The following is a 14073-nucleotide window of genomic DNA, read 5'->3' as shown; positions in this document are numbered from 1 at the left end:
TGACAAAGGACCAAACTAATATAAATAGAGCAAAGACAGTCTTTTCAACAAATAGTTCTGCAGCAACTGAGCACAATATGCAAAAACAAGTGAACGGGAACATAGGAAGATATTAAATGGATCTAGGATGGAATGTAGATCTAGTAAAATGCAAAACTATAAAACTCTTAGGAAGTAACACAGAAGATACTTAGCTGCAAAGTAAAGAGATAAAAGACAATTACTGGATGATTTCTATCACATGTGGAATCTAGAGTTCTAAAATACATGAAATTTGAAAAAAAAAATAGAAGTAAGTAAATTGTCTCTAAGACTTTGTAAGAACTATGATAATTATTATTGGGATAATGGGGGACCAGAACTTTAGTAGTGGGTGCTGTGTGGGATTACACCCTGCAATCCTACAGTCTTATAAACCACTATTAATCACCATTCAATCAAAATAAATGAAATAAAAAATAAAAACACAACACATTTACAAAACAGATATTAACCCTACAAAGTAATAATTTTCTCCTATTGTTGGGAAATTGTGAGGATGTGGTAGAGCTTAGTAGGCTTGACTTGAGGGGACATCTATCCTCTCATCTTATCAGACTCCCTGCCTCATAAAACACCCTACATTCCTGATACATAATCATGGTTTTTCCTGAAAGATCCACACCCATTCCATTCCTTTGATCTATCTTCTTTCTACACTCAAGACCCTCCCTGCCTGCAGGATATTATTAATCCTACCAGTTAAAACCCTTGCAACAGTTGCTAATGAAGTTCCTACCTTTCCAGCCCCTTTTGCCTTTCTCCACCCCTTTCCTAGCCATTTTTGTTTCCAACTTGCTACTTCTGGGTCTGCCCTTTAAAAGCCTTGGCTCTCTGATCAATAAAGAATCAAATTGCCTTGCCACAAGTCTGTTACTGAGTCATCTCTCTTGCATCACTGAGTGAGTAGCAGCTCAGGCTGGCTCCGGCAGTGTTCTCTCCAACCTAGAGAGTACACGCCCGGGAAGAGGCACCCCCATGCCAGCCCAGCATCCTATAAAAGTAAAACAATAATAACACATGAAAAACTTCTTTCACCTAAGACATGGTGAGGTATTTTTTCATATAAAACACCAATGACACAGTCTATAAGAGAAATCATTGCTCAGCTGAGCACAGTGAGATTCTGGTAGGTGATAGTGATAATGGAGGGGAGACAGTGTTATGCATATATGTGGGGAGTGGAGATATATATGGGATACATGGAATTTACTCTCAATTTTATGAAGTCTTAAAGTGCACTAAAATTTATTTGCAAAAAATAAATCCCTATTGTACTAAAATATGCATGTGATTTTATTGTGCATTTTAATAATAAAATTAATATATTTTAAACTTTTAGCTACAAGTAGTTAATTATAAGATTATTTTTTTCCAAAGCCAATGACTCAACTTTTTGCACAGAAAGCAATTACAGATTTTTATAAGCTCTACCTCCTCTTTGGGTTATAAAAGTCATGGTTGTGAAGTAATCAAAAAGGTTTTCTAAGAAGACATGCAAAATTAAAACTCTATTCAGCTCCATACTATAGTTTGTAGGTAACAGTAAAGAAACATAAAAGTCCATCTGAGTAAACACAGCAGCTAAATAGGCCAGTTACTGGATATTGCAGGTAAAATTCCTCTGGGTACATTGCTCTTTCAAACTCATGAACATTTTATCTGCTTTTTGTTGACAGTACAAATGCAGAATTAGCCATAGTAAGCACAAGAATCAATTAGTAGCTTTTGGCATTTTGACCTTCTTTAAAACCTTGCTGATACCCTGGTGCAGATACTGCTGAGTTAAACTAATCTGCAGGAATCTCCCATGAAGAGGTAAATGCAGTTATTTCTGTGATCAAATGTTATGTTATCAAAATGCTAAGGAACACTATTGTGATAACCTATCTAGAAAGAAGAATTTAAAAATTTACAATAAAAGGTCACCAGGGCACTTCAGTAATCCCTTACTGCATGAAAAAGAAGTATTGGTCTGTATCTTTTTTCCCCTCAGGATTCATTTATTTGTTTATGATAGAAAACCATAACATCACCCTGGCATATTCAGAGCCAGATATTGAACTTAGAACCTCACATGTGCAAGTTCTCTATTCTACCACTGAACCACTTCTCATGGAACTGGGCTATGTTTTGATATAATTTTGAGCCTTCAATATAAAAAATTATGTCATCTTCTATTTCCCTTATTAGTGGATCATAGTACAGGCATATCACTGCTTTTTATAATTATTAAATACTTAAATATTTTTGCTACTATTTTAGTTGAGATGTTTTTGGATTTCTTCCTCTTTTAGTGTATTACTTCCATAATGGAATACCATCATTTTTTTTTAAATTTTTACCAGAGCACTGCTCAGCTCTGGTTTATGGGGATTGAACCTGAGACTTTGGAGCCTCAGGCATGGGAGTCTCTTTGCATAACCATTATGTTATGTACCCCTGCCCACACCGCCAATTTTTATGACCATACTTCTTATAGTAATATGCAAATTCTATACAATTGCTATCAAAATCCATCTGATGAGGTACCAACTCACACTTGTGAGATTGTGACACATTAAAAAGTACTGAAACAACAAGTGCTGGTAGGATTTGATGAAAAAGGAACCTTTCTACATCGTTGGTGGGAATGTAAATTGTTTCAATCCCTGTTGAAAAACATTCTGTAGACTGCTCAGAACATTGGGAATGAACCTACTATAGGATCTGCCATTTTTTCTCCTAGGAGTTTATCTCAAGAGCACAAAATCAAGTATTTGATGGAATATACTATATGTATACCTATGTTTACAGCATCTCTATTGGAAAAAAACCCCACAAATTTCCAGTAATAAATAGTTAAGAAAGTTGTGGTGTGTATATGTACAATGAATACTATTCAGCTATAAAACTTCATGAGCTAGAAGCCCAGGAGGAGGCACAGTGGGTTGAATGTCTGATCTGTGACCATGAGGTAACACTTTAATCCTTGGGATTACATGTGTCACAGGGAAACTCTGGTTATCTCTACCTCTCTGTGTGTATCCTTGCTCTTATTAATAAAAATTAAAAACTGGGGCTGGGTGGTGTCACACTTAGTTGAGTGCACAGGTTATACACTGCAAGGACCTGGGTTCAAGTCCCCAGTCACCTGCAGGACTCATGAGTGGTGAAACAGGGCTGCAGGTCTCTCTTTCTTAATCCTCCTTTCTATCTCTCTCTATCTCTCTCTCCCTCCTTCCCTCTCACATCCATCCCTCTCAATTTCTGGCTATCTCTATCAAATAAATTAATATAATAAAAATACATAAAAGATTGAATAATGTTACTTTAAAAAATTAAAGATTTAAGGTAATTATGAAACATTCACTTTTGCTACATTTTGGGGACAACTTGAGGGTATTCTATTAAGTGAGGAAGGACAAATACCAGATGACCTCACATATTAAGTGGGACTTAAAAGACAAGGAAAGGGGGCGGGACATGGACTATTCTAGCAAATCCAAAGAGGAAGGGTTGGAAGAGATTGAGACAGACCTGGAAGCCCAATCCACTGTAATTTAGAAAGATGTCAGTTGGTGCTAGGTATTGTATGCAGTCACCTGTAATAGAAATAAAAGGAACTACACATGTGGGAGTCACTTTATTGTATATCAGTATTGTGTCCCCAGTAAAATCAATTAAAAGGTTGATTTGCATCCTTTCAGATGCAGTAGTGAAATTAATTTATTTCAGATTAAACTGTCTAAATGTTTCCATTCAAATGAATGTACTCTAAGGTCAGGGTGACAGCTGACCCAACAGCATTCACATTTACTATGTCCAAAGTTCAAGTCCTTGGTTATCCCATGAGAATACCATGCAAAGGGAATGGACCACAAATAGTTGAGCAGTGCTGTGGTATCTCTCCTCCTCCCTTCCTCCCACGTTACTGTTATGTGATAAAAAGAAAAGAGTTTGCAGGGGACTATGGAATCACAGTTGTGCAAAGCTCTAGCAAAAACCCTGGAAGCAAAAAAGAAAAGACTAGAAATAGAAATGGCTTAACGAAGCATGACTTGTCACTATTTTCCTACATGCTACTTCCTCCACATGAAATATGTGTGGAAGTACTCTAATTGTGCCACAGTCTATGCTGTGAATATATTAACAGAGAGACCCTACCTAGAAGCAACTGCAAAGTTCTCAGAATCTTTGTACATTTGGAGTTCACAGTAGTCGAGCCAGCAACTATCAACAGCTTCTCCATGTCTTTTGAATGCCTTATTTCTTTTTGTTATATTAACTTTTTCCATTGTACTAAACCACTGAAATAATGCAGCAGAATAGTTTGCAGGTAATTATATTCATATGACAGGTGTTCAGTTAAACACAAACATTCCCACATCCTTTGAACTAGTGCTGTGGACAAGCAGTGATGCTCAGAAGATTTGCAGCTGCTGACTTTATCCCCGTGAAGCTTTCTCCTTTCCATCTGTCCTTAGAAAAGAGAAGTTCTGCAATCATGAAAGATGATATTGTATCCTTCAGTATGAAATGAATGGAACTGAAGTTGATTACACACAGTGAAGTAAGTAAGGAGGTGAAAAATAATCTGATAGTTTTGCTACTGTGTAGATTGGACAGAAATACATACATTTATAAAAACAAAGTAGCCAAACTGGAACACTTTCTAAGGGATAGGAGGCAGGCAGGAAAGAGATCTTTGATGGTGGCTGTGGATGGAGAGCTATAACCCTGTAGACTTTTAATCCTGTAAAGCATTATCAAATCACTAACAAAAATAATACTAAAACAATAACTATAAAAGAGGAGAGATGAACTTTGTTATTATAAATACTGGAGTGAAACAACAGGTAGTATAGTATTTCCATGATAAAAAGGTCATATATATTCTATTATATAAAATTGGTTATATGTCTTTATATAATACATTTTTGTCTTGCTAAAATAAGCCTTTCTTTTTTAAACTTATATTTATTTATTTATTTTCCCTTTTGTTTCCCTTGTTGTTTTTTATTGTTGCTGTAGTTATTGTTGTTATTATTGATGTCATCATTGTTAGATAGGACAGAGAGAAATGGAGAGAGGAGGGGAAGATAGAGGGGGAGAGAAAGATAGATACCTGCAGACCTGCTTCATCACCTGTGAAGCAACTCCCCTGAAGGTGGGGAGCCAGGGGCTCAAACCAAGATCCTTAAGCCAGCCCTTGTGCTTCTCGCCATGTGCACTACCACCTGACTCCTAAAATAAGCCTTTCTTATATTCAGTGTGTTTGAGTATACTAACAACTTATTGTTATTTAAGTATGGATATTTACAAATATTTGGTGATAGACTAAAGGCAATGTTGTAGGTGCTCTAATGTCTATTTTATTATATGTGAAGTATGAGTGAAAAGGATATCACATTTAAATTCACAATTTTATGCTTTCCAATGTCAAGTCTATAGTCTTTCTATCACAGTATTGAAATACAATTCTTCTAATTTTAATTTAGGAGCAGTTCATTTGATTTTTGCTAGACGAATCCCCTCCGTGATTAAAAAATGTTACACTTTGTACAAGGTAAAATCTTGAGCCACTAATCAACAGCAAAAAAATGTTGTAATATATACATCCTCAGTATATCTGAATTTCATTTTCATATCATTATTATTTTGTTTCCTATGATGCTGGGAAATTGTGCCAATGCAGTCAAATCTGCCATGTTGTCCCCTCAGGCTACTGCTAGTTCCCGCGAGAGTTAGGACATTCTTAGAGTGCCTGTTCAGCCATGTTGTGCCCTCAGGGCATTGTCTATATCTCTGTGATATTTGGAGTGCTTTGGTTACTCCTCCCCCCTCCCATTCTCACCAGAGTTATTATCCTATCCTGGAGTGCTATGGTTACTCCTCCCTCTTCCCATTCTCGAGAAAGCTACTCCTATAAAACCCCTTCTTCTCCTTTGCACCTCGCTCTCTTGCCAGCGCTTCACTCCGGTGTTCAGACGCAGGAAAGGTTACTGCATGAGGCGGCCATTTTCACTACCTCCACGTGGCCCAACCTGTTTCTCCAGCACCCAACTCTGAGGTGCCAGCGCAAATAAAGATTTATGTTTCCTCTTTGCTCCGGACCCCCTCTCTCTCATCTCTGTGGCCCGTGCACAACAACACTATGATCTCTCCAATTTTAAATTTCATGTATTAATTTCCATACAGATCAGTATTCCATCATTTTAGTGTTTCTCTCTGCTTCTCTATATTGGCTTTGTATTATTTAAATACTTTTCAAATGTATGTCATTGGATTCTGAAATACATTTATTCATGACTCCAATGCCTCCCATTCTCCATGGATCCCAAAACAATTCCTGGAAATTGAGATTAGTTGAGTGGGATTCTTGAAGGATGTTCATTTTTAAAGGAAAACCTCTAAAACTGATATGTTAAGAGATGAACTCCCTTCATTCAGTTCAATTCCTTTCATGTCTTCCTGAATGCAAAACTTAAATAAATAGCAAAACCATACTTCAAAATTTTCTGTTATCCTTGATATATTCACATGATACTTTCAAAAGTCACTTCCCTTAGGATAGCTCACTCTCTAAGCAAGGGAAATAATTACTTCTCTCTGCTCCTAAAGCCTTTTACATTGAAATCTGAGGTAGTTCCAAGTACTTGGTACATAACGATAGATACATACAGCTTTCTTCCTCATTGAACAGCAAATATCTTATGGGCAGAAAATGTATGTGATTTGTAGCCTGGTTTCTATAAAATATGACAGTCATTAAAACTTAATCATTAAAATATGACACTTAACCATTAAAATCATTTAATCATTAAAGTCATCTCTAAACTTTTTACCTGTGACACTACATACTTAGCTATAGGGCATAAATTGTATTTAATAAAAATTCTGTTATGATTTAATATCATACCAAAATTGAATCAGATCCATAAGAATTAGTAGATGATCACTAGAACAGTATTTTCTGTTTTGATCTGTTATACTTTCAAAAACATTCAAACAGTTTATTTTTCTATTCCATCCAGTTGCATGAAGACTACACTGCCACAATACAGAATCAAGTAGAAGCCTAATTACCAGGATATTAATATGTTTCATTTCTATTTGAAACTAGAATCAAAGCAGTGGGATGCTATTAGTTCAAGTACTTATTGCATTCCTTAGGTTGACCAGTGGAAACCTTACCTATATGGCTTTCAACTGTTCTAGTCTCTTCTCTCTAAATAAACAATTTCTTCAGTAAGTTTGTTTTTGATATATATATATATATATATATATATATATATATATATATATATATGAATGGGAGAGAGAGAGCATAACTCCTCTCAACTCTAGCATACACAGTATCTGGGATCAAACCCAGACCCTCAAGTTTACAGGTTTTATGCTCTATCCAAGAGACATCTCCATGACTCAAAATGATTTGTTGTTATTTAATTTTAAATTTGTATTTTATGTAAATCAATCACTGACTATATCATGTTACAGTCTGTAATGCATTTTTATAATGCATTTTATATTACAATACAACTTACAGTGTATAATACAACTCTCAGTCCATCAAAATTTCTGAACCTTGATATGCAAAGAGAAGCTTCTGGAATAGCTACCTGAAATGATATGCTCTGGCAGTAGAAAGTCTGACTTTCAAGAAGATAGTTTTGAAATGAGCATAAAAATGTATTATTGGAGATACAAATCAGATTTTATTTTTTCTTTGTAGTTCATCTTATCCATATCAATAGATCAGTGATTGAGCTCCAACATGACAGAAAATAGTCTCAAAAGAAGTACAGATGAATCAACACTGAAAACATTCATAGCAGCACATTTTGAAATAGCTCAAACTCAGAAGAAACCTAGGTGTTCAGCAACAGATGAGTGGATAAAAAACTTATGGTATATATACATAATGAAATACTACTTAGGTATTAAGAATGATGAAATATTTCCTTTTTTCCTCTTCTGTCTCCAGGTTCTGAAGGAATTGGAGTTCAGAGCACTCTGGTAATCTTCCCCTATAATTTTTCCTTCTCTGAGAGACTGGGCTTAAATTCTTTTGGGGGTTCACAAGATGGAAGGTCTGGCTTTTGTAATTGCTACTCTGCTGGACATGGACATTAGCAAGTCAATTCATACCCCCAGGTTGATCCAGTCACCCCTCCAGAGCCAAATCCTTATCTTTCTCTAGCAGAGTGGTATCAAGCCTTAAAGCCAGCCTCCCCACCCCCCACTCTGCTCCATACTCCATTGCTGACACTATGGTCTATTTACATAATCATTGTTTTGTCTGAAAGTTTCCCACCACGTTATCCCCTCAGGGTATTGGTAATTCAGTTAAAACCATTGCAACAGTTGCTAAGGATGCTTCTACCTTCCCAGCATGCCCTTTGCCTCTCTTCATCTCCTTTCCTAGCCAATCCCGTTCCCGACTTGCCACTTCCATTTTTACCCTATAAGCCCGCTGCTGTTCCTGGTTTTGCTCTTCTTTCTCTTCTGCCTCCCGACCTGGAGAAGACCAGGAGAAGGGCTGGTGTGCACAGTGGGAGGTGGCCATTTTGCTAGCTCCACATGGCCTAAACCTACTGTGCTCACTCTTGACTCTGGGACGTCCACATCAATAAAGAATTGTATCACCATGCCACCACGAGTTCCTCTGTCTCTCTCTCCGGCAAAGCTAGCCCAGCAGAGTGGGGCTCTGGAGGGGTGAGGTTCCAGGAAACACTAGGCCACTCCAGGAACTTGGCCTCCCTATAATGTAGCAACAACAGGTACTGTCTCACTCTCCAAAGGGAGTTTAAGGTCATACAACTTTGCCACTAGAGGAAGACTGGTCTTGAAATGAGTGCAGCCTAGAATGTTCCTTGCTGTGACCAGGAGCTTTGAGTTCAGACCAACAGGGACTCAGAAGTTACACAAGCTCCTATCCTAAATATGAATATATTTGAGCCCTGGGTCAAGTTGATGGGTAAACTGTTACTTTTAGTCATAGATTTTCTTCAAGTTTGGGAGTTATCCTTTGCCCTAATCTAACTTTCTAGTCCTAGTCTCAACTCTGACACCATCTTCTCAGACAATATTTTTGTCCAAATCCATGTTAGCTATCAAACTCAAGCAAAAACATGAAACTCATAGGCCTCTAGGAGTATACACAAAATAGACTTTCTCACTTTTTTCCACCCTAAAAGTCCTATTTTCATCTGCTCTATTCTTACATTTTAGTTCTTGTTTATTAAGTATTTTGTCCTGCTTTATATCTTACTGCCTTTCAGCTATCAAGTTACAGCGACTGATTCTATCCTGACTTCCCTGGGCAGGTGACCTCACCAATGTTTCCTGGAACCTCACCCTTCCACAACCCCAGATATGATGAGCATTAACATCTAATAGATCCCTCTCTTCACCATCATTTGCTGCTTCCAACAGAAAAATCAGCATAATCAGCCAATGATGGCAGAAAGAGGGATCTATAAGAGGTCTAATCCCATCATATCTGTGTGGGAATCCAAATAAGGCCACAGATGATGGTATCCCAGTATCTCTATGTCACAGTTAAGAAATCTGAGACTAGGAATAATTAACTTGTGTAGAAAAACCCATTCACTCCTTTATAGTTTTCCTTTACTTAACATTCTTTCTGCCTGCCTCCACATCTATGCATGTCTCTCTACTTCTCTGCTATCTTTTCCTGTCCCCCAAACCAATTGTCTTTTCATGTGGTGCTCTTTTCTTTCATTTAGTCATTTTGCTCATAAAAACATATACATATATTTATTTTTTATATTTATTTATTCCCTTTTTTTGCTGACCTTGTTTTTTTTTATTGATGTAGTTATTAATGTCATCGTTGTTGGATAGGACAGATGAGGGGAAGAAAGAGAGGTGGAGAGAAAGATAGACACCTGCAGACCTGCTTCACCACTTGTGAAGTGACTCCCCTACAGGTGGGGAGCCGGGGGCTCAAACTGGGATCTTTATGCTGGTCCTTGTGCTTCATGCCATGTGTGCTTAACCTGCTGCACTACCACCTGACTCCCATATATATTTATTTCATTAAAAAAAGAATGATGAAGTCACCTTCTTCACCTCATCTTGAATGAATGGAGACTGAAGGAACTGTGATAAGTGTGTTAGCTAGAAAGAGAAGAATGAATATGGGATGATCTCACATATGGGAAGAACTTAAGAAAAAAGAACAGAAGTGGAAAACACAAAGTAAAACTTGTACTGGGTTTGGTGTATCACACCAAAGCAATGGACTTTGTAGAGGGAGTTAAAGTAGGGGGGTAATTTTAAACATAATCTAATATGTGACAAGAAATCAAGAGCTACAAAAAGGCATCAGAGAAGTGGCTCAACTACAGAAGATCTATCTTGATTAAATGAGGCCATTGGTTTATCTCTGATGCCACTTAAGAATGCCAGAATGAAGTAAAGATGTGAAAAAATTTCTTCTAGAAAGCTTATTTGTATAGTTTACATTATTTCCTAGTACTACCTTTTTTTTCATTGGATGAATGTTATTCTAATGCTTTTATAAATGCTACTTAAAGTGTAAAATCTATTCTTTTCATGATTATGTATGTATTTAATATGAGATGCCATTATTCTTAGTTGTAACATTACGGCAGGGCAAGGGCCTCAACATGCATATCCTATTCCCCAACATTGAGGTGCCTCCCTAGCTTCTATAAATCACATATCAATCACAATTATAAAAATACAAATTACACAAAAAGCCTAAAAGGAATCCTGTGTCAGAATGTCAAAAGGTACAAATTGTACAAATAAATTTAAGCAAATTTATTTTGCTTAAATAAAATGACATTGTTTTTCAGTTATCAAAATAGTCAGTTTCCAAATGCGTTCAAATAGAGAATCCAGTCATACTAACTTGCCAGTGAGATTGTATGAAAGGTTATCCCAAAATGCTAAAATTATTTTTTAACGTTTTAAAAATATTTCTTTACTTATTCCCTTTTGTTGCCCTTGTTGTTTTATTGTTGTAGTTATTATTGTTGTTGTTGATGCCTTCGTTGTTGGATAGGACAAAGAGAAATGGAGAGAGGAGGGGAAGACAGAGAAAGGAGGAATGTTGGTATGTTTCTAAATTCTGCTTATAAGACCTTTTGTTTTGATCATCACATTTGGTTCTCTTGTATTACTTACAATGTGCTCTATTTACTCTATTTATATAATCACTGTTTTACCTGGGTCCCGCCCTGCCTGCAGAGTACTGGTTTAATCCCCACTGGTTAGATGGAAGCTTTCTATATTCTTTTTGTGCTCTTTTTTTGCTCTGCCCCCTCTCCTAGTCATTTCCTTTCCCTTGCCACTTCCGGTGAAGAGATGCATAAAAGGCGATGTATCTGATTAATAAACGAGCTACTGCTTCCCAGCTCAGCCATGAGTCCCTGGTCGTCTCTCTAACGCCCGTGAAGCTAGCCCAGCCCAGCAGAGGAGAGAAAGACAGACACCTGCAGACCTGCTTCATCACTTGTGAAGTGACTCCCCTGCAGGTGAGGAGCCGGGAACTTGAACCAGGATCCTTATGCAGGTACTTGCACTTTGCGCCACTTGCACTTAACCCACTGTGTTATCGCCCAACTCCCAACGCTAAAACTATTAAACTGAAATATTTAAAACAGTTTTCAGGGAAATACATTTCTATTATAAATATTAGGATCTGATACAATTTTAATGCTTCCCATTTTATAAATAATTTTGTCAGATATCTAGGGAATCATTCTTTTTTTTTTTTTTTTTTTTTCAAATCCTAACACAGCCAAGGACAGAATATTCAACAGAATGAAGTACTTTGGAAAGTTTCTACCAAAGGCAAACTGTCTGACTGGGGCCAGGGGGAACTGTCTAGCCCATCAGGAGACCTATTTTGGGTCCTTCTCATGCAGGCAAATCACCTTGTGCTCTATAAATTTGAGCAAACCTCTTCACCTCTGCAAACCTCAACTTACATATCTTAAAAATGAGATAACCATAAGGGACAATCTCAGAAGATTCTATTTTTTAGCATAATAAGACCACTTAGTAAACTGTTTAACAACAAACAGTTAAATAGGCTTGCTACAGATCAGGAAAACAATAAAACAAACAAAACACCATCTTATAAAAGTTTGTGTAGTGGCAGAGTACAGGACTTGAAAGCATGACGTCCTGAGATCAATCTCCATATATAACAGAAAACAATGCTTGAGTTCTCTCTCTTTAATAAATAAATCTTTACAAAAATGTATTTTTCAGAGTTGTTTATTGAATTGAAAGGTGAGCTTCAATCTAGTAGCTGGAAGACAGAACCTGAACTTGGCACTGCTCTAGTCCTCTAAGTTGACTAAGAATATCATACTCTCAAATTTTCCAATATACAAAAAATTTCTGAGGTGATGGATATATGTCCTGAAGATAGTGATTGAACAGAAGCAAGATATACCTCATTTACGCTTTATTTCAAACTTTTTATTTAAATTTCTTCTCTGAAACAAGTCAATCTTCATTTTAATATGCTTTCCAAATTTAGCAATGCAGAGATCAAAACTTTTTTTGTACTCATGCACAATTTGAGAAATAATGACAGTTAGCTAAGTTTAATGACAAACTTGCCTTTCGAACGTGAGCACAAACCCCACAGATTCTGTGGACATGTCAAATCTCTGATTTGAAATGAAGCTATTTTAAAAGAAGGCTGACAGGATCAAGCCAAATGATCTAGTATGAGTTTCCAACTGCAAAATATTTCTTAAATTACTATTTGGAAGACGGTTGCTCTTGTTTATGCCACTAGTTTCAGTGACTACTCTGTCCCCACATAGAGTCAAATGAAAACCACAACTTTCTCTACATGTTGGCTACTTGTGCCCAAACCCCATTCTTTGAGAAACTTTCATTTTCTGAGGAAATAGGTTAGAAGTATTGTTATTTTGACTGCCATCAAAATTAGGTACAGAGTAGGAAATGGAAAAGGGGGTAGGAATAGAAGTATTTACTTTTATTTTATTTTACTTTACTTAAAGAGAGAAAAAGAATCGGAAAGAGAAAGACCATAAGACTACATTATCAAAGCTTCCTTCAATGAAGTGGAAACTAAGTTTGAACATGAGCTACATGCATGGCAAAGTGGAACACTATCTGTCTAAGTAAGCTATTGTACTGACCCACAAAGGTCCATTTTGATAGTAGAATTTTGTTGTTAAATATGGTTCAGTCTCATGAACATACAAAAATGTGAAACTGTGATGTCAAATTTGACAGTATTATAAACTATTAGTAAATCAATAAAAGTGATTAAAAGTTAAATAAAGGTTAAATTAATAAGTTAAATTCAAAAAAGGCAGGTCAATTTACTAGATTTAAATAATTTACTAACAATATATAAGCTGCCATGTTCACTTGCCACATCATAAAAACAGAGGTATGGAGTGTGCGTGTGTGTGTGTGTGTGATAGGAGCTATATATTAAAGAAACCAAACACAGTGTGATTCACAAGTAAAAAAATCAATTAAATTAAAAAATATATAAAGAGGTGTCTAGTATATAAATATCATGAAATAAGTAGCAAAATCTTCCTTCAATGCAGTGAAGGCCAGGCTCAAAGCTATTTCACTGCCTGACTCATGTCTCCCCGCTCCTCTCCCCCCTTCATATATATACAGTAATTGGGCATGAATGTAAGTAGCCTATGGCTGATGTCAACCTGATGAGCATATAATGAATTTACGGAAACCCACTTGGGATTGTGGATATAGGAAGTTATTTAAGTGAGTGTCTGGCAGAAATTGCTCTCTCTGTTCCCGCTGCACTTGCCTGCTTGCCTTTTCCCCAGGACTGATCATGCCACTTCCCCTGGAACCTGAACAAGTGTAGTGAAGCATTGGTAACTAGCTTCAAAATGCATGGCTAACCCTAGAGGTATTTCGGTCCACGAAAATGCAATCCTGCCATCATGACTAGCTGACCTTTGCCCCTTTGCCTATTTTACTGTCTTAGTTTTTATGTATCTAAATAACCCAAGATGCAACAAATCT

This window comes from Erinaceus europaeus, chromosome 2 (assembly GCF_950295315.1).
Source record: "Erinaceus europaeus chromosome 2, mEriEur2.1, whole genome shotgun sequence".
Lineage (NCBI taxonomy): Eukaryota > Metazoa > Chordata > Mammalia > Eulipotyphla > Erinaceidae > Erinaceus > Erinaceus europaeus.
This window is presented reverse-complemented; position numbering follows the sequence as displayed.